The sequence below is a fragment of the Anabrus simplex genome, chromosome 1 (assembly GCF_040414725.1).
Source record: "Anabrus simplex isolate iqAnaSimp1 chromosome 1, ASM4041472v1, whole genome shotgun sequence".
Classification (NCBI taxonomy): domain Eukaryota; kingdom Metazoa; phylum Arthropoda; class Insecta; order Orthoptera; family Tettigoniidae; genus Anabrus; species Anabrus simplex.
In genome coordinates, this window is record NC_090265.1 from 1,546,004,008 (window position 1) to 1,546,027,295 (window position 23,288).

A 23,288-nucleotide genomic window follows, 5' to 3' on the forward strand; every position below is an offset into this window, starting at 1 on the left:
CTTAACTTATGCCCCAAAGAAAATTCCAAACAACATTAAATGAAAGATATTCCACTCCTCCTTGATTTAATAAAGTTCTGATCCCTATTTGTCCCCTTATACGAATTTAATCATGGAAGATATGGTATAATTTGGTTATTATCAATTATGTAAACAAATGTATTGAAGATTTGAACGTTTTTCAAATATGTTTATTCCGGAATCCAAGTACTTTGAGGATGATACTTAAAATATTACGATTTTCCTTTCCTTATTGCCAATGAATATATATGATTCATTGTAATTATACATTAGCATGCTAATAAATTGTATATAGATTTGATTTTGCATTTATAATCCTTAAGTAGGTAGTAGTAGGATAGCATATGGAATTATTGAGCTAGCTTACACTTAATATTAGGTGAGGATCTGATAACTTCTTTTAATATAAGGATATATTATAAATATTTCAACGGATGGCGACTCTTCAACGGAATCCGCGATTTAATTAATGCATATAGGAACAACGAAGCGAGTTTTACCCTGAGAAATGATTATATGCCATATGTTAGAACTTATGCTCGTAAATACAATTCCAGTTTGGAATCTTTGTGTGACTTGCGACCCGATACTTAGAATTAAGAGGCCGGAGTAATATTTACCTACGTGAATGCACAGGTAATACTTCAAAAACGTAAGACAGATATGCTGGTAAAGGTCGCAACTCAAAAGTATGGCATAGTATGGTTTCCCCTTTATCATCCTCTTTAACCATATATTCCTCCTCTAATTCAAGTTCTTCTTCATTTGGTCGATTGTCCCGATCATATAGCCATTCTATGTATTCTTCCCATCTTTTCATTATTTCTTGGGGTTCATATATCATTGTGCCATCTGTAGCCTCTATTTCCTTATTGCTGTTGTTCCTTCTCTTTTCTCTGAATACTATATTTGTTGCTTCTTTGTACATCAAGTCATATTTCCCTTCTTTCTCCAGTTGCTCTATATCATCACACTTTTCTGTCAACCATTTCTTCTTTGCTTTTTCTGTTTCTCTTCTTAATTCATTATTTAACTTCCTGTAGTTACGCTTTCCTTCTTCTGTATTTACTGTTTTCCATTTCCTGCGTTCCTCCATTTTACTTATCATTTCTGATGTTATCCATTCCTTCTTTGCCCTTTTCCTCTCCTTGACTCCAAGCGTTTTCTTAGCTGCTTCTTTTATCCCATTTTTAAAAGTTTCCCATCTCTTTTCTACATTTTCTGTTTCATTTCCTAATGTATTATTGTTACAATACTCATCCTCTAGTTCTCTACACTTGTCTTTATTTTTCAGTTTCTCAATATTAATTTCTTCTCTCTTCTTTCCTTTCCATACTATTTTCAATTTACATTACCTCTGCTACAACTAATATATGGTCAGAATAAATGTCTGCTCCTGGGTAACATTTAGCATTCTTTAGGCAGTTTCTGTACCGTTGTTGTATCATTATATAATCAATTTGATATTTCTTGTCATCTAATCGAGATATCCAAGTATACCTTTTAAAGATATCCCGGTTTGATGAATACTACACTCGATATAAACAGTCAGTTTTGTTACCTTATACATACAAAGAAAACTGACACGTTATACTCTTTGTCTTGCAATTGATTACAGGGTTTAAGCGTATAGCTACGATTTACAATTCATACAATGAGAATGACAGTATTTCCATTTAAAAAAAAGTAAAATTCCTGTTATTCATTCAGCAAAAAGTAACATATTTACATAATTCAACAAGTTTACTGCTTGATTTAGCACACCGTTGTAATAATAATAATGTTATTTGCTTTACGTCCCACTAACTACTTTTTAAGGTCTTCGGAGACGCTGAGGTGCCGGAATTTAGTCCCGCAGGAGTTCTTTAATGTGCCAGTAAATCTACCGACACGGGGCTGTCGTATTTGAGCACCTTCAAATACCACCGGACTGAGCCAGGATCGAACCTGCCAAGTTGGGGTTAGAAGGCCAGCGCCTTAACCGTCTGAGCCACTCAGCCCGACAGCACAGTGTTGAAGCGTTGTGTGATTTTCCCTGTTCACTGAATTTCTGAAGATATCAGGCGTCCAGTGATATTAGTTAGCCTTTAAACTGGAAGGCAAGGGAGTTTTACCACGAGTGAGGACGTAGATATTTACTCCCCAAGATGAAAGTGCAACAACAACAACAATAACAATAACAACAACAACAACAACAACAACAAGAATGTAAACTGTGAGCTTGCATCCGGGAGATAGTAGGTTCGAATCCCACTATCGGCAGCCCTGAAGATGGTTTTCCGTGGTTTCTCATTTTCACACCAGGAAAATGCTGGGGCTGTACCTTAATTAAGGCCACGGCCGCTTCCTTCCAACTCCTAGGCCTTTCCTATCCCATCGTCGCCATAAGACCTATCTGTGTCGGTGCGACGTAAAGCTCCTAGCAAAAAAAGAAAAATAATGTAAACGCGTTTACCAGATAGATACAGTTCGCCTTCGAATCCATAAATAATCCGGTAAGCAAGCACAAGCCACAGCTTATCCACCTTAACTCCGTATTACATTACAAATATTTTTAAAGCATCTCTTAAAATATAAGATTGAAACCTGTAAATCATTACGTACAATACAAAGATATATGAGGTTGTTGGCCTAAATTGTAATGAACATAAACAACTTAGTGTAGTGGTTAGTGGGATTAGCTGCCACCCCCAGAGGTCCGGGTTCGAGGGCTGGAACGGGGTCCACTTAGCCTCGGGAGGTCAACTGAATACAGGTGGGTTCGATTCCCATCCTGGAAGTGGTTTTCCGTGGTTTCCCACTTCTCCTCCAGGCAAATGCCGGGATGGTACCTAACTTAAGGCCACGGCCGCTTCCTTCCCTCTTCCTTGTCTATCCCTTCCAATCTTCCCATCCCCCCACAAGGCCCCTGTTCAGCATAGCAGGTGAGGTGGTGGTGGTGATTATTGTTTTAAGAGGAAGTACAACTGAGCAACCATCCTCAATATAACACTTAATCAGAGAGAAAAAAGTGCAAGGGGACCGATACTTCGAAAAATGAAGGTATCGGCCAAAGGAAGACAATGGCCACGAAGGGCGTGAAAATGAAAAACTCCCTAGGCCATACGTAATACTGTCGGGATCGGTAAAGGACAAGAGTTGACCAAGAGAGGTAGGATAGGATAGGATAGGATAGGATAGGATAGGATAGGATAGGATAGGATAGGATAGGCTGCCTGGGCGAGGCGGTAGAGGTGGGATCCCTCGCTGAGTCAGAGGGAAAAACCAACCTTGGAGGGTAAACAGATTAAGAAGAAGGAATTGAAAATTACATTTAATTTCTGCCCTCCCTTTCATTATTTTCTGCCTCAATTTCATACTCGGGTATCGCCGCAGTGGAGAACTTCGCCCAGTGATGTAACCACGTGACTGTGTCTGAACAGCATTCACTAATTGCCCGCCTGCAGTGCTGTGTGCCCGCAGGACGAAATGCCCAACGTGAGCCCCTTTCGTATAGACAGTTGAAGTCGGTTCAAAGTGTTGTAACAAGCGGATTAGAAACCCGGGGTACGGTCGGGAACTGTATGCTGAAGATGGTAATTCATCAATCCGAATGAACTTGCAAGATCGCTATTTGCGGATCGGCAGCTTGGTAACCAATCCGGAAGCTCCGATTTCGAACGAGGTTGCGTTGACAAAAGAGAGCTTCAAGATGTTGCAGTATGAGCGTTGCTTCCAGTGGACTTCTGCAGACATGACAGCCACGTGGAGCAAGCCCATATATATGTGCGTGTATGCATGTGCAACGAGTTTATGACCATTGCGGTTGCTGTTGAAGGCGATTACTATGACGAAGTACTTGCTGTACGAGTTCTTTACGGTTGCATTACTGTGCCATTACGGAGTCATGACGAGTGCAATACTCGGTAATTACAAGTTCCCGGTGAGCAGTCGCTGGAAGACACTACATAGTATTATTTTGTATGTCAGACTCTGGATTATTCCTCTCCGAGGAGAGACTGTGTTGTTGTGCACAGAACTGATTATTGTTAAAAGAAATTGTAGGTCAAGTGCTCAGCGCTTGGTCGTTTTTTGATTGATTTGACGTGGCCTTTGTCTTGTATCTACTTTACAGAAGTTTCTTTTGCATGGTAAAGTTGTTTGTTTAACAGAGTATAGTGAGGTGACTTGGTTTGTTTTAACATACAGTTATAACCCGGGATAACTAGATCCCACGGTCATGATGCTATTGTGCTAATATATATAGGGTTGAGAATGGACACTCGTTTTATCCGTAGGATACCATTAATTTGAAGTATGGCCAGTTTTTTCTTTGCAAATTGTAGATGTTTGTGGATGTTTATTTTTCGTAAGAGGCAAAACTAGTTGGTCTCATCACGTGATAATAATTGTTGGTGTCTGTTTTGTTTTGTTTTATTTTTGTTTTGGGCGTAAATTCATGTGCAGTAGTGAAACTTGTGGTAAATATTTTATTGGCGGAGTAAGGAAAACCCTGGCATGTTACCCCAATTTACATTATAAAGTTAAATAATAACAGGTAAGGTAATTAAGCAAGTTTGGAGCCTCGTCAGCCTGATTACAGTCCCCTTGGGAGAATGAGTTCTTCAATGCTCTACAGAGTTAATTATTTCTCTAGGTTCTTTGCAGGTGGCGCCCAATTTCGTTATTTATATTTTATTCTAGTCACTAAATTTTTCATTTAGTGTTCAATTTCGCCATTTAGTTACTATATAACCTTTGTCTTAGACCAAGAGGTGAATATTAAATCATGATTTTCCGATTACAGAAGGCTAGCTTGTTATGGTCATTGAATGAGAATAAGAAACAAAGAATGAAATAGATTGATTGTGGAAGCACCCAAACTCACCGTGATTCAATTGAAAAAGAGTGATTTGGCAACAAAATTAAAACTGATTATCAACCTACAGAGACCAGCTGGAATAGCTGTGTATAAATGCTGAGAGTCCCTTAATGTTCTTCGCAAAAGGCAGGTTATGATATTGGTATACACCCATATTATCATTTGAAAATGTAATTATTATGTATCTTGATACTGGACTGCTTGAATACGAAAGTGATGTTCAATGTAAAAATACATCATTAGTGAGATATGCACTCTTCCACTATGCTTTAACCACTTCATTGAAATCCCACAGCTGTACTTTGAAGACTAATAGCACACTCTCAGGTCAGCAGAACAATAATGCGTTTTACTTATCGTAAGCAGTGAGTTTGTGACACTATTGATGGAAAATAAACAATATACTCTACTTATGCCATTGAGTTATGCGTGTATTATGTTTCCTTGCATCACCTAAGTTCCTCCCTTAGGACCTGAACATATAATTATTCAGATGTTTCTTGAGATAGAATGCACCGTTTTCCATGGGAATGATTAAGACCACTGTTAAGGCGATGCTCATGTTTTCATGCGATTCACAGCGTTTGAGGGTGTCCCTTGGTAGGGCCGTCGAACAAACATCAATATCTTGGAGAAGACCAATACCGCGAGCATTGAGCTAAAACTTACGAAACATCGATGGACCAGCCACGTTCTCCACATACGTACCAAACACTTTTTGAAGCAAGTGATGCTTTATAGTTGAAGGATGGGCGACTAAATGGGGGAGGACAGCAGATATGATACAAAGCCGTCCTAAAGTCCAGCATGAAGATGGGTCAGACTGACTTCGGCAACTGGGAGGATATATCTTGTGCTGGGCTGTGTGGCGAGAGCCAGAACATTCTGAACTACGGTGACAAAGGCACGAGTCCGATGAAATCTGTGTATAAAAGAACGCAAATCAGAGAAGAAATGACCGCCAGGTTCTTCTACAACAAACTTTGGTAGATTTGATGTGCATGCTTGTGGTTCCCAAACTGCGGGGCCTGTCGTAAGAGGCAACTAAAAGGGACCCCAGGGGCTCTGAACTATGGAGCGTGGGTTGACAACCACGGGACCGTTAGCTAAGTCCTGGCATTGCTTCCACTTACTTGTACCAGGCTCCTCACTTTCTATCCTATCCGACCTCCCTTGGTCAACTCTTGTTCTTTTCTGACACAGACGCTATCAGTTTTACGAAGGATAGGGAATCTTTCATTTTCACACCGTTCATGGCCGTTATCTTTCTTTGACCGATACCTTCATTTTTCGGAGTGTCTTACCCCGTCCATTTTTTTCTCTCTGATTAGTGTTATATAGAGGATGGTTGCCTAGTTGAACTTCCTCTTAAAACAATAATCACCGCCACCATCTGCCCTATTATCATACCTAATTTTACGTTCCTTTTCAGTCATTGTTGTTGTTGTTCTTCTTCTTCTTCTTCTTCTTCTTCTTCTTCTTCTTCATCTGTTTACCCTCCAGGTTCGGTTTTTTCCTAGGACTCAACGAGGGATCCCACCTCTAGCGCCTCAAGGGCAGTGTCCTGGAGCTTCAGACTCTTGGTCGGGGTGTGGAGGATGACCAGTAACTCGCCCAGGCGGCCTCACCTGCTATATTGAACAGGGGCCTTGGTGGGGGATGGGAAGATTGGAAGGGATAGACGAGGAAGAGGGAAGGAAGCGGCCGTGGCCTTAAGTTAGGTACCATCCCTGCATTTGCCTGGAGGAGAAGTGCGAACTACGGAAAACCCCTTCCAGGATAGCTGAGGAGGGAATCGAACACCCCTCTACTCAGCTGACCTCCCGAGGCTGAGTAGACCCCGTTCCAGCCCTCGTACCACTTTTCAAATTTCGTGGCAGAGCCTGGAATCGAACCCGGGCCTCCGGTGGTGGCAGCTAATCACACTAACCACTACATCACAGAAGCGGACTGTCATTTTTGTTACTAGGGAAAAAGTTTTTTTTTTGACACTTAGATATGGAGCAATAATATTTTATTTTAATTATTACAATAACAAATAGACATATTAATGACTGTTGACAAGTTTTAGTGAGAGCTTCCTGTTCGTCAGTGTTATGCTAGATGATGGCTTGTGCTGTTCATTTAAAAGTTACTAGTTCATAGAATTTCAATTTTTCCACTATAATCATGTCTAGAGGTAAAAGAAATTATGGAAATACGTGCAAATTTAAAGGTGGATAAAAGAGAAAAGTTAAATCATAGTAGAACTGAAACTCAGTACGTAGACTTTCACTCAGCAACTTCGGATATTTAAGTTCATTGGCCAGAAGATGAGAAGAATGACTGAAATATTTTTACAACTCAACCTGAAACAAGATTTTACAGTGTGATCAATGCTTTGTTATGAATTGATGCCACTGAAGCTGATGAGCACAACTCTATAAATAGTGGAAGCATTTCTAATTCAAATAGAAATGCTCTTCATCCTGATATTTATGGCAATACCAGTGCAGTCAGCGGGTAATGTTCAGTAGATGGTGCTCTACAGCTGAGCCTTGTTCACTATTCTGGTGATAGTGGCAGTGGTAATAATCCTGAATTTGAGCCGAATGACAATGCTTCTGACAGAAGTTATGAAGTGGACAAAGCTGTACAGACAAATTAAGTATATCATGTGGAAGGGAAGTGAGAAAAAATGGAAGGAAGTGGAAGATCATATTGAAAGAAACTAAAGGACTGTAGAAAAAGTTACGTAGGTCACAAAGAAAAAGTAAGAAATGAGAAACGTGTACAATCAAACCCCCGTGTTGCTAAACATTGTCCAAACAGGTGTAATACACTATCATTTGATGACAGAATCACTGTTTAATGATAATAGTCTTTAGGAAGAGAGACTGGTTGCTGCATTGCCCATAAAGTGTAACAAGTAAAATAACATTGATACTTTCCTAACTAACAGACTAACTTTTGAAACATATAAATCTGAATTTAAATAGAAAAATCTGAATATCTGCATTTAAATTGGAAATTATGAAAATTAACATTCATTAAATAAAATACACAATCGTCGAACCCTGGACTCACACTTACTTCTTACCTGCTTACTTACACATACGTTATTTGAAGGGCGCCAGCTACCACTCAGTGCAGCAATAATAGAATGAGAATCTTGACTATCTCTAGGGTGTGGGGTAATAAGCTTACTTTTGACAACATACCATATAAGTTCTGGGAAAAGGAGATTGGCGTTCGGTTTCCCCATTAATTTTGAGGTTAAGATATTTTACTGTCATGGAAATAAAACTATGAATTCGTTTGATAGAACAAAATATATTCTTTAAATAATATATAAAAATGGTGAGTCCTGTTGCGATAAAACAGATGAGAACATGAAATTATGACATTGCAACTGAAAGAAACTAGGCATGAATTTGAATTCTTCTTGACCGGACATTTAACAATTTATACGAAATATTTCCCTCACTGATTCACTTGACTGTACCTTCAACACTTTGAGTGTAATTACGACGTAATCCTTTGATCTGGTGTTTACTGTAGATGTGTCACGCCTAACTTGGTGATACATCCTTGTGACTGCTTCTTCTCCATATCATCTGACTTCTTTGTAAGTCAATATAGTATTACCTCATGGCAGGTGGTATCCCGCTCTGACTCCATGGTAAGCCCTTGCGTCCGTGTCTTCAACTAAGTGAGCGACCAACTTTAGCCTCACTCTCTCAATGACCAATAATTAATGGCTCACTGAGTCTTCTCCATCTCTCGTTCACACTCGTTGACTGACCGACTGAGGCCTCTTCATCTAGTAGACTTCTTCACTGTTCAGCTTCCGTTTAACTAATGACTAATGACTGACGCTACAATATGCAGCCACCTTTTATAGACGTTGCATGGCACAGCTACGTAATCTCCAGAAATAACAATGACATACTCCTACAACGCCTCAAACTGTTGCATGTACTGGTGAAATCCCCTGGGGCGGCTAAGTCTCTGAGCGCATTGCTAAAAGCTCGCGATGACGTAGCCATGACGTGGCGACGACTTGGCAGAAATGTCAGCAGTATAGCAATATAACAACGTCACATCCACATCTGATACATCGAAACTCTCACGGTACAGATATTTAATGTTAATCTACATATACGTATATATGCATACACTCAATTACAAATACGCAAGCGACAAGCTTTGCATAATGGAATTGACTAATAATTATAACAAAATAATAATAATCTCACAGATAAAATAATAATAATAATAATACGGACATAATGATCATAATAATAACAATAATAAATAATATCACAGATGCAATATTAATAATAAAATACAGATATTACCTTGTAACGGGATTTGAACCGTTACAACATGGACAGATGATGAAAAATAACAAATAAATTCTAAGGAACACTTCGTGACGGTGAATGGAAATAAAATTAAAATTTGTCCAAACGTTTTACTGATAACTTCGGATATATCTAAAAATCTTGCCCGATGTATGTGGGATAACAATTCTTCCATCGAAACGGCTCCATACATTCAAGAACAGAGAATACTACTATGAGGAAACAAAGGTCGACCTCGGCTGTCTTCTCAACTAGTTGGCTCACCAAAACTTTACACATCCAGATTACCGATATCCTAAAAAAAATATAGGGATCTGAAAAGATTATGTGTGAAAGGAATCACACCACAGAGATGACATTCAGAGTATATGGGGCTGCCAAATATTCAACAAAGACATTATACCCGAGACTGATGTCAAAGATACTGATGAATGAACATTGTAAGGACTTGTACAATATAACCTGCATAATCAATATGAATTGTAATTAAAATTTTAGTGTCACTTTGCCATTTTTCATTTTTTCCTTAGAACTGGGCTCACAAGACTGTCTATCGTGACCTAAGGAATCCATTGCTTCTTAAATATTCGGTTGAGTACTTGTATAAGCATTTTTATGCTCGACGATGCCGAAATATAAATATTATATGCCAAAAAACTGAATCTTAATGAGGCACATTATATTTGAAGTTTCATTATGATACAGATTCTCCACCAATCAGAGTTCATATTTTCATTACGATACAGGTTCTGTGCCAGTCGAGTTCAGATTTTTATTTTGATACAACTGTTTGACCAGTTAGGTAAGGATAGCATCGCATCTGCACTCAGCGTACTAGCTTCGCACTTATTTCCAAATTCGAACATGTCGGACGCACATTAACATCAATGCACCTTCTACTTCCAATATTCCACAACCACACGGCACATTCTCGCAAACTGTACAATAACAATTTGTATTTGAAATAAAGCTAAGTTATGATAACATTCTATCAAAACTTTGAGAACATATGGCATTTAAAGATAAAAATTTCATTATGTTCCGTATTGAAATGTATCACAATTAAATTGATATAATAAATAAGGTAGTTCAACCTATTCAATACAAATAAATACGAAATGTAGAGTTACATTCCTATTTAATTAAAAGCGGAAGCGGTACCGGTTTTAATTAAATAGGAATGTAACTGTACATTTCGTATTTATTTGTATTGAATAGGTTGAACTACCTTATTTATTATATCAATTTAATTGTTTAACATATGGCATTGTCAATGTCTCTGATACATTCACGGAAAATCAATAACCCAGCGCATGCGCTCTGCGCTCTGTTCAGTAAAGTCAACTGTCAAGCGACATCTCGACAGAAATTTATGAAAATTTTAAAAAAAAGAGTTATAATTATCGTCGAGCATAAACAGTCGTATGCAACTCGCCTATAATGGTAATTAAGACACTCATATGAAAATTATGAAACTCTCTTCGCTCGTTTTTTAAACATACTCGTGTCTTAATTATTGAAATTATAGGCTTGTTGCTTAATTCACTATTGTCTCATTGCAATGTGTTTTAAATAATAAATCGAAATAATCGGTTTCAATAGTTAAAAATTTGTAATAATGTAAAACTCAACCTGAAGAACGGCGTTATCAACAATTGTTAACTGGTAGAGATGCCACATAAAAATTATGCCTAGGAAAAAGGGTAGTATCAACAAAAGCTCACACTTATCAGGATATTACTAATTTATCATTTAGTTTATCCTTGTAACATTAATACGAATCGACTTCCAGAAAATTTATACACATAATTATGTACAGAAAGTTCGTGAAATATAAAAAAACTGATTTTTTAAACTTTTTATCGCCTCCTGAAAAGGTGGATTGTGCTGTTCATTTAAAAGTTAGTAGTTTATAGAATTGCAGTTTTGCCATTAGATAAGAAATAGCAACTTGATTGCTACACGGCTCTACTTCTAAATTGACGTTTTGGCAGATTTTGGCTCTGTCTGGTGGTTATGTGCTGAAGCATAGGCATCCAACCAATCCCAATCTGCCATTCATATCGATTTATATCGGCAGAACACGATCTAGAAACCCAGTTGCCAACTCTAACATTTACATTCGCCACGTGGTTAACCTGTCTCGCTCAGCGTGTATTGTATTCATTCGGTACGCTTCGCGATCTTTTGCATTTTCCTTCAGTAATGAGTGTGTTTGCCATATTGTTGGAGGGTTCTAGTGACTCTGAGATCAGTGGAGTGTTCCCTTTGTAGGCCATAACCTCCTTCCTGTGCCAGCCATTAGCGGTGAGTCATGTTTTATTTCCTCGTTCTCTTTTATTCTTAACCCTTAATTAGTCGCTCACGGAGATTTACTCCGGGCCGATTACATTTTGCACGGTACTGAACATCCCAGTTGAACTGTGGGTCTCCCCATCCCTATACCTTTATCCTTGTTCATTTGGACTCCTTCTGTCAGCATTTCGGCGCGATCGTGCATCCTCTGTGCGAGTTTGGCATCATTGTTTTGACGAGTGACATCGCCTGGACGTTTCCTCCGTGTGCGATTAAGTAAATTACCTTATATTTTAGTGCAAATTTTTTTATTTTGGAGGTCGATGACCTTGTTGTTTTGTTCTTCTAAACTTATTTTAGAAAGAAATATTATTTCATATTTCATATGATGTGATCGTCGTAGGTGATGGCGAGTCTCACGAATTTAATATCATAAGATCATTAGACATAGTTAAGATCTAGGCTACAGTATTCTGCTTTTAGATCAAACAAACTGTGTAAAAATAATCTACAAGTACTTAAAAGGGTTTCTTTTAATTATAATGAAGAATACTGCAAACGAACATGTCAAAACAACATCTCCAAGGACAAAAATGACGTCCATTTTAACCCCGGAATTTACCTCCGTGCGCGACTAGTAACGTATTCATTTTCGCACGACGCTCACCTCCATTTGGGGTGTGCCTGAAAAGAGCTGCGCCACCTCGAGATGAGGACACTAGATAAGGGTTAATTATATACTCATATTCTCTTATTAGTGTCAGATGTTGTTAGTAAGTGTAGTTTTTGTGAATTTGTTTTCAATCCATATTCATTAGTTTTTCTGAGTTGCGGTACGGTATTATATTTTGCAAGGGCTGTTTACCGCGGTCGTATTGCATCAGCTATTCTCCCGAGTGTAGCGCGCTGGCAACCCAAGGCCGTGCGGAGTGTAGTTTTATATCGTCATTGCGCCCTCAGGAACAGCCATGTCAAATATTTCAGCTTAGAAAGTTGTCTGGTAAGGTTCTGCCATTTAAGGTTCAACACTGTGCGATGCTCCTCAAAGAATTCTCGTTCTTGATGAAATATGTGCTGCGGGTCAGTATTTCTCAAACAACATCGTCACATAGCGGCTTTTGCGGGCGCAACTACGATATGCTGTATTTCAATTATTTTACACATCCTAGCAAGTTAGTTGCTGTACTATTGACGATTTTGAAATACTATAGTTTATTCTGCATTAATCCAAAATATGTTTCTGAGAAAGAATGTTTGTAATAACGATACGCGAGTGTTGGAGGGGTGGGGAGTCGCAGAACTTGGTAGGCACGAGCTGGTTAAGTGTAAGAATCGCTGTTCTAGGACAATTGGTCTATTCAGTCATCTAAGAACCTATAATCGGAAGCATTAATTTATTTGGTTATACTTGCATCATGTAGTGCATAAAATTATTATTATTATTATTGTACCGGGCGGTACACCTCCACTCCGCTAATTTAAAAATTGCGCCAGGTGAAACTCCTCTGCTGGAGGAAGTCTGAACTTTATTGACAGTATTAATTTTCTACCGTCTCAGAAGATGTCACCACGTGGAAAATTTTGAGTTTTTGAACTGTGTCATTTTTGATGTGTTTTTGTTTCGCTTGAAGTAAGAAGTGTGAACTTTCTCTTCTAGAGAACACTACTGAAGATCTACAATAGTGCAACCTAGTGCGGAGTCAAAGAACTATTTTTTTGGAGAAAATTTAATTTCAAGAGTTTGTTCTTTGTTAAATTTCTTTCTATCATTGTTTAAGTTGGCAATATTTACCCCTTTCTTCCCCTTGTGTTGAACCTAACCAATCCCGAATTTCTTAAATTAATTTCTATCCAATCAGATGTATCTTCCCCCAACTTTAATCTGTTGCGGGGTCCTATCCAATAAAGAGTTTGTGGGAGGGTGTTTTCTTTCCCCTAACGCCTAGAAACTTCCGGGAGAGTATTTAAACTGCTGATTTTTGGGTCTCTAGGCCACTTCTGTTCCATCTTTCAGTGTGTTAAGTACATAGCAGGGGGCGGGAAGCGCCTCTTTCTTCTCCAGCCGTTCAACACAAGGTAATAGCCGATTAATAACTTCTTTCTTTGCTAGCTCAGCAGTTTAACTTTCGGGGCGGGTTCTAAGCGTTCAACCATGTAACCTTTTCCTAAAATGTAACTACTCCTTTCATATATTCTCTTTTAAAACGACATATTGGGATAGAGAGTGCTAACCCTCTCGAGCTCCCACTCACATTGTCTTGAGGTGAACTTATTTTCCCAACCTATTTTTCGTTAATGTAAAACAAATTGTTCTTTTCTTAAGTCACCTCTTTAGCATGGGATTAGCCCTTGTATTAACGGCCTAGTGCCAAGTAGGTCTTAATCAAAGTGTATTAGGAGTGCAAGTTCGCCTCCTCTCAAATTGTTATTTTAGAGGTCATTTAATTAACCTGCTTTTCTTTTAATAGACCTCAGTAGATTGGGTATTTTACCCCTGTGTTTATGTCCGTTGAGGACAACTTGAAGGTGGAGTTTGGTGTGGCCTGGGAGAGGCTTAAATTTTGAGAGCGTGTGGCTCTTTTGAAAATTCTGGGTTGTATGCCTCATGGAGGTTTTTCAGTGTAATTTGGAGCAAGGGCTCCTAGGTATGAATGGGGTTTTCTCCCCCTCTGTTAAAACTTGTGTTTGGGGTAAAACTGAGCTGATTGCCCAAGCATTGTGAAGTCAGGGCGCGAAGCCCAAATTCTGTAAATATTGAAACTAACCCCTTTTGAATTGCTACTTTGTACCTGCCATGCTTGTTATTTCTTTGTTTTCAAAAAAGAAAATATAACCTTGTTAATTTTTAAATTAATTTTACATTGCACTATAATTTCGTAGCTTGAAACCCATTCACACCCGCACCTTCTTTCACCTCTACCTACCACGGAAAAGTCCGTAACAAGTGGTAGCAGAGCGTGGTTGAATGGGTCTCAATTTAGCCCCTTTTGACGGCTAAATATTGTTTGTTCCGAACTCTAACTATTTTCCCAGTTGCTGGAATTTTTTGAGTTTTTCAAAATTGGTCTGTCATCATGCCCGGCCCTCGCGATGTTCTCCTTCTTAACTATTTGCGTAAGGAGGAGTTGATCTATGAATTAACTATCAGAAATGTGCAATCTGGAGGCACGGTTGCAATAGACAGTAACAAGCTTAGAGAGTCCCTTGATTTGCCCATTTCCATCCCCAATTTGGGAGAGAAAGAAATTGACGACTCTCTTTCCACGATCACGGAGAATATTACTGGGCTAGCTTCTGTAGTTAGTTTTTTTGATGAAAATGATCCGTCTCCTAATCAAATTAAGCGTGTGCAAGGTAGGCTATATCATTTTTCGAATAGGGTTAACGATCTGTTGTCTCTAAAACTGAATGACGTTCAGAGGAAGGAAGCTAGTACGCTCCTGGAAAATATTTCCGAATTATCTAGTAAGGTCACTCAATTGTTTACTGGGGAAGTTCCTCCCAAATCTGACCAACCCACCATAGTAAACGCAGGTAGTGAGGAAGCGCCTCCCAAGGGAGAAGTTAATAGAATAACCGTTGCTGCTCAAACTATCCCTGCCCCATTGGACAACGAGTCTGAACGCCGTGCATCGCTGAGTAACATCCGTTCTGAATTAACTTCCTTGCCATTGAAACCTTTACCTACTATGTCACCCGGGTTTAGTAGCTTGCCTCATCCATTGGCAATGTTGCTCAGAGGTATATCTAAGTTTTCCGTTAATACCACCAGTGATGTAATTTCATTTTTAAGATTTCTAGTGGAATTTCAGGATCATGTCCTTGTTTTTTCTCTTTCTCCATGTCAAATCTTGCAAATTATCTATCCGTATGCTATTGGTATTCTCTCTGATAAAATCGTAAGAGCCATTGCCGAGCAATCATCTATTGAGGATTTCCACGCCCATTTGCTAGCTAACTTCATCCCTGCTAGGGCCAGGTCCTCCCTTATTCAGAAGTACTATTATCGTGTACAGCGCTTGGATGAAAACTTGGCTGATTTCATACAGGACATTAAGTTTTATACTAGGGTGTTTGCCCTTCATTTTCCTGAAGATCAGATTGTACAGGCTATTGTAGAGGGAATTTCACCTCCCTATAGGTCATATTTGTGTTTCGCGGCGTGCCCGCAAACTTTCTCGGAACTTGAAGCATTGGCCGTCTCAGCGGAAGGAGTTAGATACGCCGATTCTTTGCGTGTCGCGAAAGAACCCCCGCCTTCCATTAGTAATACTCGGCCTTCACCTCGCCGATCAGTCACCCCCCGTAAATGTTATGCTTGCGGGTCGCCTGACCATCTGCGCAATAAGTGTCCTCTGATCAAGTCTAGTAGGGCAAATAATGGAGTGGGTTCATCACAAGGCTGTTTTAAATGTGGGGCTTTCTCACATATCGCAAAGAATTGTCCCAATTCGAATAGCACCCCCTCCTGCTCAACTTCTGGTGTAACTTCCAACAACAATCAAAAGTGACTAGTGGCTGCGGCTGAGTCAACTAATTCTGCTTCCCAAGGCTCAGCCCCTGGCAAAAAGGTCGAGAATTCAGGGAACGATAAGTCTTCGAATACATCTTTTGAATGCCCCAAAGAGTGTCTTAGGATTGCGGCGGATACCCCCGCACCTGTTCCTTTTCTTAAGATTGAGTTAAATAACGAGCCTATAACAGCTCTCTTAGATTCAGGCAGTGTTTGTTCGATTATTTCGGCTGAATGGTATTCTAAATTGAAATCGGTTTGTAAACTTCCTGACTATGTCTCTTCTCCTGTTCAATACGTTTCGGCTAATTCATCTCCATTAGAAATTCTAGGTTCCTTACTGGTCAAAATTCGTATTTTTAAGTTTACTTGGAAAATTAAATTGTTTGTGGCTAAGCACCTGTCTTGCCCCATCATACTGGGAGCGGACTTTATTTCTCACACTGGTCTTGTGCTCGATCTTCAGAGTAAGTCGTGCACATTCAAATTTGCGTCCAATTGTAAAATTCCCTTGTTAAAGTGTAATTCTGTGTCATGTTCATCTATTTCGCCTACCCAGGATGAGATGTTGTTAGACCTTAGACATCTACCTGAGGAGCAGGCTGATAGTATTCGTAAACTGTGTCAGTCGTTTCCCGAGGTGTTCTCTGATACTCTTGGTGTTACTGACCTTATTGAATACAAAATTGAGGTCACGGATTCGATTCCTGTCCGTTTTCCACCTTATAGGCTATCTCCACCTAAAATGAAGGCTCTGAAAGAAATTATCGATCAGATGTTGAAGGATGGTATTATTAGGCCCTCTAAGTCGGCGTATTCATCGCCTATTTTTCTAGTCCCGAAACCCCAAGGAGGCTTCAGGCCTGTCATTGATTACAGGGCTCTCAATCGGAAGGTGGTGTTGCAATCTGTGCCCCTTCCTGACCTTCATTCTTGTTTTTCATGGTTTCGTAAGGCCAAGTTCTTCACCATCTTGGACTTAAATCAGGCCTACAATCAAATTCCCCTTGCCGAAGAGTCTAAACACCTTACAGCGTTTGCCACGGACTGGAATTTATACGAATACAACCGCGTGCCTTTCGGGCTCCCCACGGGGGCAGCTGTGCTCACTAGGCTACTAGATAGGGTCTTCTCCGACATCAAATTCGAGTACTTATATCACTATTTAGATGATGTCGTCGTATTTTCAGAGACTTTTGAAGAACATCTAGATCATTTGCGAGAAGTTCTCGATCGCCTTCGTAAGGCTGGGTTAACTGTTAAGTTGTCCAAGGTTGCCTTTGCTAAGCCCTCTATGTCATTCCTAGGGCATATTGTGTCACCCGATGGTGTAGCAGTCGATCATTCTAGAACACAGGCCATCCGTGATTTTAAACCTCCCAAGGACATTAAAGGTATCGCCAGGTTCATTGGTATGGTGAATTTCTTCAGGAAGTTCATTCCTAACTTTGCTAATAGAGCGGCGCCCTTAAACCTTCTTCGTAGGAAAGGCATCAAATTCGAGTGGGGACCTTCTCAACAAGCCGCTTTTGAAGACCTTAAATTAGCACTTTGTAATGCCCCTGTACTTGCTATGCCTGATTTCTCGAAGAAATTCATCGTCCAAACCGACGCGTCGTCGTCAGCAGTAGCTGCAGTCCTTCTTCAAGAGACTGAACTAGGGAGGCGACCTATCGCCTATGCCTCTAGGACCTTGTCGGCTCAAGAAGCCAAGTATTCCATCTATGAGCTCGAAGGTTTGGCAGTCTTATTCGCCTTAGAAAAGTTCCGTCTCTATCTGGAACACGTCAAATTCGACCTGGAGACAGATAATCAAGCATTAAGCTGGGTCTTAGGTAGGCCGCGTCGTACTGGTCGTATAGCCCGTTGGGCCATCCGTATTTCTGCCTTCCAATTCAATGTCAGGCATATCCGAGGTACCGAAAATGTTGTCGCTGATGGACTCAGCCGTATGTTTTCAGACGACGTTGAGAACCATGAACAGGTCGACAGTTCATCACCTCCCGAGTCCATGCTATCTGAGGTTAATGCCATCCTAACAGATGCTCCCATGCTTTTTAGGGATATTGAGAAATACCAACGTGAAGATCCGACGCTGGCTCCGATAATGGAAACCCTTTCTTCTGGGGAACATGTTGTCCCTTATGTTCTGAGGAATGGTGTTCTATGTTGCCCATCGAGGCATGATAGGATGATGAAAGTTGTCGTTCCAGCTGTTCTTGTACCTATGATCTTCAAGTATTATCATGAGACCCCATTAGGAGGGCATCTTGGAATCTTTAAAACTCGTGAGAAGATTCGTGAAATGTTCATCTGGAAAGGTATGGACGGTGAAATCCGGGAACTTGTAAAAGCTTGTAAATCTTGTTTGCTCAGTAAACCCACCATGTCCACCAAGGTAGGCCTTTTGTCTTCGCATCAAGCGTCGCGCCCCATGGAACGTCTGTATATCGATTATGTAGGACCCTTCCCCCAGTCAAAGGGTAATGCTAACAAGTTCATCTTTGTATGCGTAGATGGTTTTACCAGATTTTCTTGGTTATTTCCGACTAAGCTGGCTACCGCTCAGTCTACCATTACCTGCTTAAATTCTATTTTTGCTTCTTTTGGTCCGTGTCAATATATTGTATCTGATAATGCTAAGGCTTTTACATCTAATTTATTTCGTAAATTCTGTTTTGACTTATCAATCTCTCATGTAACTACTTCTGCTTATTACCCTCAACCATCTCTGGCTGAAAGGGTTAACCGTAATCTCAGGTCAGCACTTATTGCCTATCATCATGAAGATCATTCCAGGTGGGACACGTCCCTGCATTGGATAGCTTTTGCTTTGAATTCGGCGGTTCATGAATCTCACAAGTTTACTCCAGCTTCTTTGATGTTCAAGTTTGTTCCCAACTCGCCGCTCTCTAACCTCTGGTCTCTGAATGACATTCTACCCGAGACAATGGATCCGGATAACATTAAAGATCTTTGGAAGAAGGCTAAAGCCAATCTTAAAGTGTCTCATGAAAAGGTTAGGGAAAGGTATGATCGTGGACGGAGACCCACCCCTTTGAAGGTAGGTGACCAGGTGATGGTCAAGAATTTTGTTCCCGCGGGCAAGCTTGCCCCCAGATTTCATGGGCCATGCAGCATTCTCGATTTCCTCACCCCGGTTACTTTGTTATTAAGCAATCCAGCCACCGAGAGGATATTTAGGGTTCACCTGTCACAGGTGAAACCAGTGTAAATTTTGTGTCAACTTGCTTCATATAATTTGAAAGGAATATGAAGGTTATATTTTTTTTGAGTTCAACTTTTAAGGCATTCTGCTCCTTCTATTTTATTTTATATGTAAGCATTTCTTGTAAACCTCCCCGATTGTAAACTGCCCTCCTGTCCTTACCTCGGCCATTACCACGCTCCCGTCTCCTGCTTCAATACACACAGTGGCTTGACTTATGCCATGGATATTTGCACGCCGCTGGCCCCTCAACCTCTCCACAAGCCTGTACCCTCAAAAAAGATGATGGTCCAACACAATTCTGCCGCCAAGCTTTAATGTTTCAGTGCCCCCGCAGCCGCGCGGCGCCGTGCAGCAACTGGAGCTGAGGACGGGCCCCCTCGGCCCCAGCGAGGACGACGTGTGCACGGCGAGCCGGAGCTCTCCTCCCGGCCAAGGCTGATGTGCGGCGCACAACCTGCTACTTGCCCGCAGCCTGTTTATGTTCACCGCGGGCGCGGCGTGCTTCAACACCTCTGCTCCCCTCATAGTGCGGGCGAGCGGTATCTCAGGGTACTTGAGGGGTCCGAGCGGCCTCCTTTGGACGCAAGCCGCAACGGCCGGTCTGGCCATCCCACTTCATCACCATCTACTACATGAACAGATACTATAAGTAATGACTACACTTGGGAATTCAACTGCAATATTTGGTGGTCTTTGAAAATTTTTTTTTTTCTCCTTCACTTTCAAGTATAAAAAGTTATCTTCAGAAATTCAACTTCTACAAATATAAAGACTTTACTTCATCTGCAACAACAAAATTTTGAAACTCTATCAAACCAAATTAAAAAATCCTATAAATGCTTCTGCAATCAATCTTCATATCCACAGCATAACTTGGACCTTGTTTCAAACTGATTTCATGTGTCATCCCTGGAGGAACTTTTTGGGGGGGAGGTCTGTACCGGGCGGTACACCTCCACTCCGCTAATTTAAAAATTGCGCCAGGTGAAACTCCTCTGCTGGAGGAAGTCTGAACTTTATTGACAGTATTAATTTTCTACCGTCTCAGAAGATGTCACCACGTGGAAAATTTTGAGTTTTTGAACTGTGTCATTTTTGATGTGTTTTTGTTTCGCTTGAAGTAAGAAGTGTGAACTTTCTCTTCTAGAGAACACTACTGAAGATCTACAATAGTGCAACCTAGTGCGGAGTCAAAGAACTATTTTTTTTGGAGAAAATTTAATTTCAAGAGTTTGTTCTTTGTTAAATTTCTTTCTATCATTGTTTAAGTTGGCAATATTTACCCCTTTCTTCCCCTTGTGTTGAACCTAACCAATCCCGAATTTCTTAAATTAATTTCTATCCAATCAGATGTATCTTCCCCCAACTTTAATCTGTTGCGGGGTCCTATCCAATAAAGAGTTTGTGGGAGGGTGTTTTCTTTCCCCTAACGCCTAGAAACTTCCGGGAGAGTATTTAAACTGCTGATTTTTGGGTCTCTAGGCCACTTCTGTTCCATCTTTCAGTGTGTTAAGTACATAGCAGGGGGCGGGAAGCGCCTCTTTCTTCTCCAGCCGTTCAACACAAGGTAATAGCCGATTAATAACTTCTTTCTTTGCTAGCTCAGCAGTTTAACTTTCGGGGCGGGTTCTAAGCGTTCAACCATGTAACCTTTTCCTAAAATGTAACTACTCCTTTCATATATTCTCTTTTAAAACGACATATTGGGATAGAGAGTGCTAACCCTCTCGAGCTCCCACTCACATTGTCTTGAGGTGAACTTATTTTCCCAACCTATTTTTCGTTAATGTAAAACAAATTGTTCTTTTCTTAAGTCACCTCTTTAACATGGGATTAGCCCTTGTATTAACGGCCTAGTGCCAAGTAGGTCTTAATCAAAGTGTATTAGGAGTGCAAGTTCGCCTCCTCTCAAATTGTTATTTTAGAGGTCATTTAATTAACCTGCTTTTCTTTTAATAGACCTCAGTAGATTGGGTATTTTACCCCTGTGTTTATGTCCGTTGAGGACAACTTGAAGGTGGAGTTTGGTGTGGCCTGGGAGAGGCTTAAATTTTGAGAGCGTGTGGCTCTTTTGAAAATTCTGGGTTGTATGCCTCATGGAGGTTTTTCAGTGTAATTTGGAGCAAGGGCTCCTAGGTATGAATGGGGTTTTCTCCCCCTCTGTTAAAACTTGTGTTTGGGGTAAAACTGAGCTGATTGCCCAAGCATTGTGAAGTCAGGGCGCGAAGCCCAAATTCTGTAAATATTGAAACTAACCCCTTTTGAATTGCTACTTTGTACCTGCCATGCTTGTTATTTCTTTGTTTTCAAAAAAGAAAATATAACCTTGTTAATTTTTAAATTAATTTTACATTGCACTATAATTTCGTAGCTTGAAACCCATTCACACCCGCACCTTCTTTCACCTCTACCTACCACGGAAAAGTCCGTAACTATTATTATTATTATTATTATTATTATTATTATTATTATTATTATTATTATTATTATTATTATTATTCCGGAGATACCGTGGTGGACAGAGGTGAAAGAAGGTGCGGGCATGAAAGGGTCAAACTAGGGCAATCAGAAGATCCGGGAGATAGTAGGTTCGAATCCCACTATCGGCAGCCCTGAAAATGGTTTTCCGTGGTTTCCCATTTTCACACCAGGCAAATGCTGGGGCTGTACCTTAATTAAGGCCACAGCCGCTTCCTTCCAACTTCTAGGCCTTTCCTACCCCATCGTCGCCATAAGACCTATCTGTGTCGGTGCGACGTAAAGCCCCTAGCAAAAAAAAAATTAAAATTAGAGTTATATTTCCTTCTCCTTTTTTTTCTTTTTAAAGTTAGGCTTCACAATGTCAGGTACCAATATTTGTTTAGGTTACAACGTTTATAAAATCAGAACAATCAACAAATAACACATTAGCAAACCTGAGCTTGCAGCTCACTAATTATACATTCTCCAAGTGCGCTGCGGCTCATCCTATGAACAGTCCAGCAGACGAATCTTCCATCACCAGGAGACAGAGTATTCAAAATACACACTCTTCCAAGAGCACTCTTTTGTTCCACAAAGTTATCTAGAGGACCACTGTCCAACCATTACAACGTTAAAGCCTTCCAAAGACCTCATTCAATATTTACACTAACACTTCTTCCTGAATAGAAAGAGCATTTATGCTCTATAAAATTTACACGTAGAATCAATTTCCAGAAATTTCCGGCCTTTCAAAGGTTCAACCTACATTTTACAAATTCCAACACTATTCACTGTGTTAACAGTCTAAAATCTTAACTTTAAGGGAATGAAAATGTTTGATAGCGGTATCGAGTACTCAATATACCGGGCCTTTGTGGAAAACAACAGGTTAAAATTACTGGCCCAAAAATCAAAGCGATGCGGAGGCGGACACATGCACTCCTTGAAATTTGCAATTAAAAAACTAAAACCTTATTTAGGCTTCAGGCCCGAAGTTTGAGAGGCCAAGCCTATACTACCTAGGTGACTAGATGTAGAGAATATTTAAATTACAAGGATTTCAAACTGGAAAAGGTTACAAAATCATAGGGAACCCCAGAGGCTATCACTCTCTATTCCCTGATTTCGGCTAAGTTCTTTTGACTTGTGTGAAAGTTACATTTTAGAATATTAAGGTTACATTAGTAAAGAATGGAAACTTTCCCCTTGAGTTATCTTTCAAAGATTACCACTTAATAAAATCCGGACTGCCCTTACCTTGAGCTGATGGACTGCTCGAAGACTGACGAGGCACCTCACCTACTTTGTAAACACTCAGACTAGACTAGAGCGATGAATAAGACCACCAGGTCGAAAATGTGCCAGCTTTTATGCCCGAGAGAAAGGTTCTAGAGAGCTCTGGGTTACGGACCGCCACACCCCCAAGTCTTATTGGGTAATTAAATAAATACTGGACAATTTCACTGGCTGAAAAATAAGTGTACAGAATTTTCTATTGGCCAACATCTTAAGTTGGTGGGAAGAGAAGTATTGTCAACTTTAACATATCAAAAACAA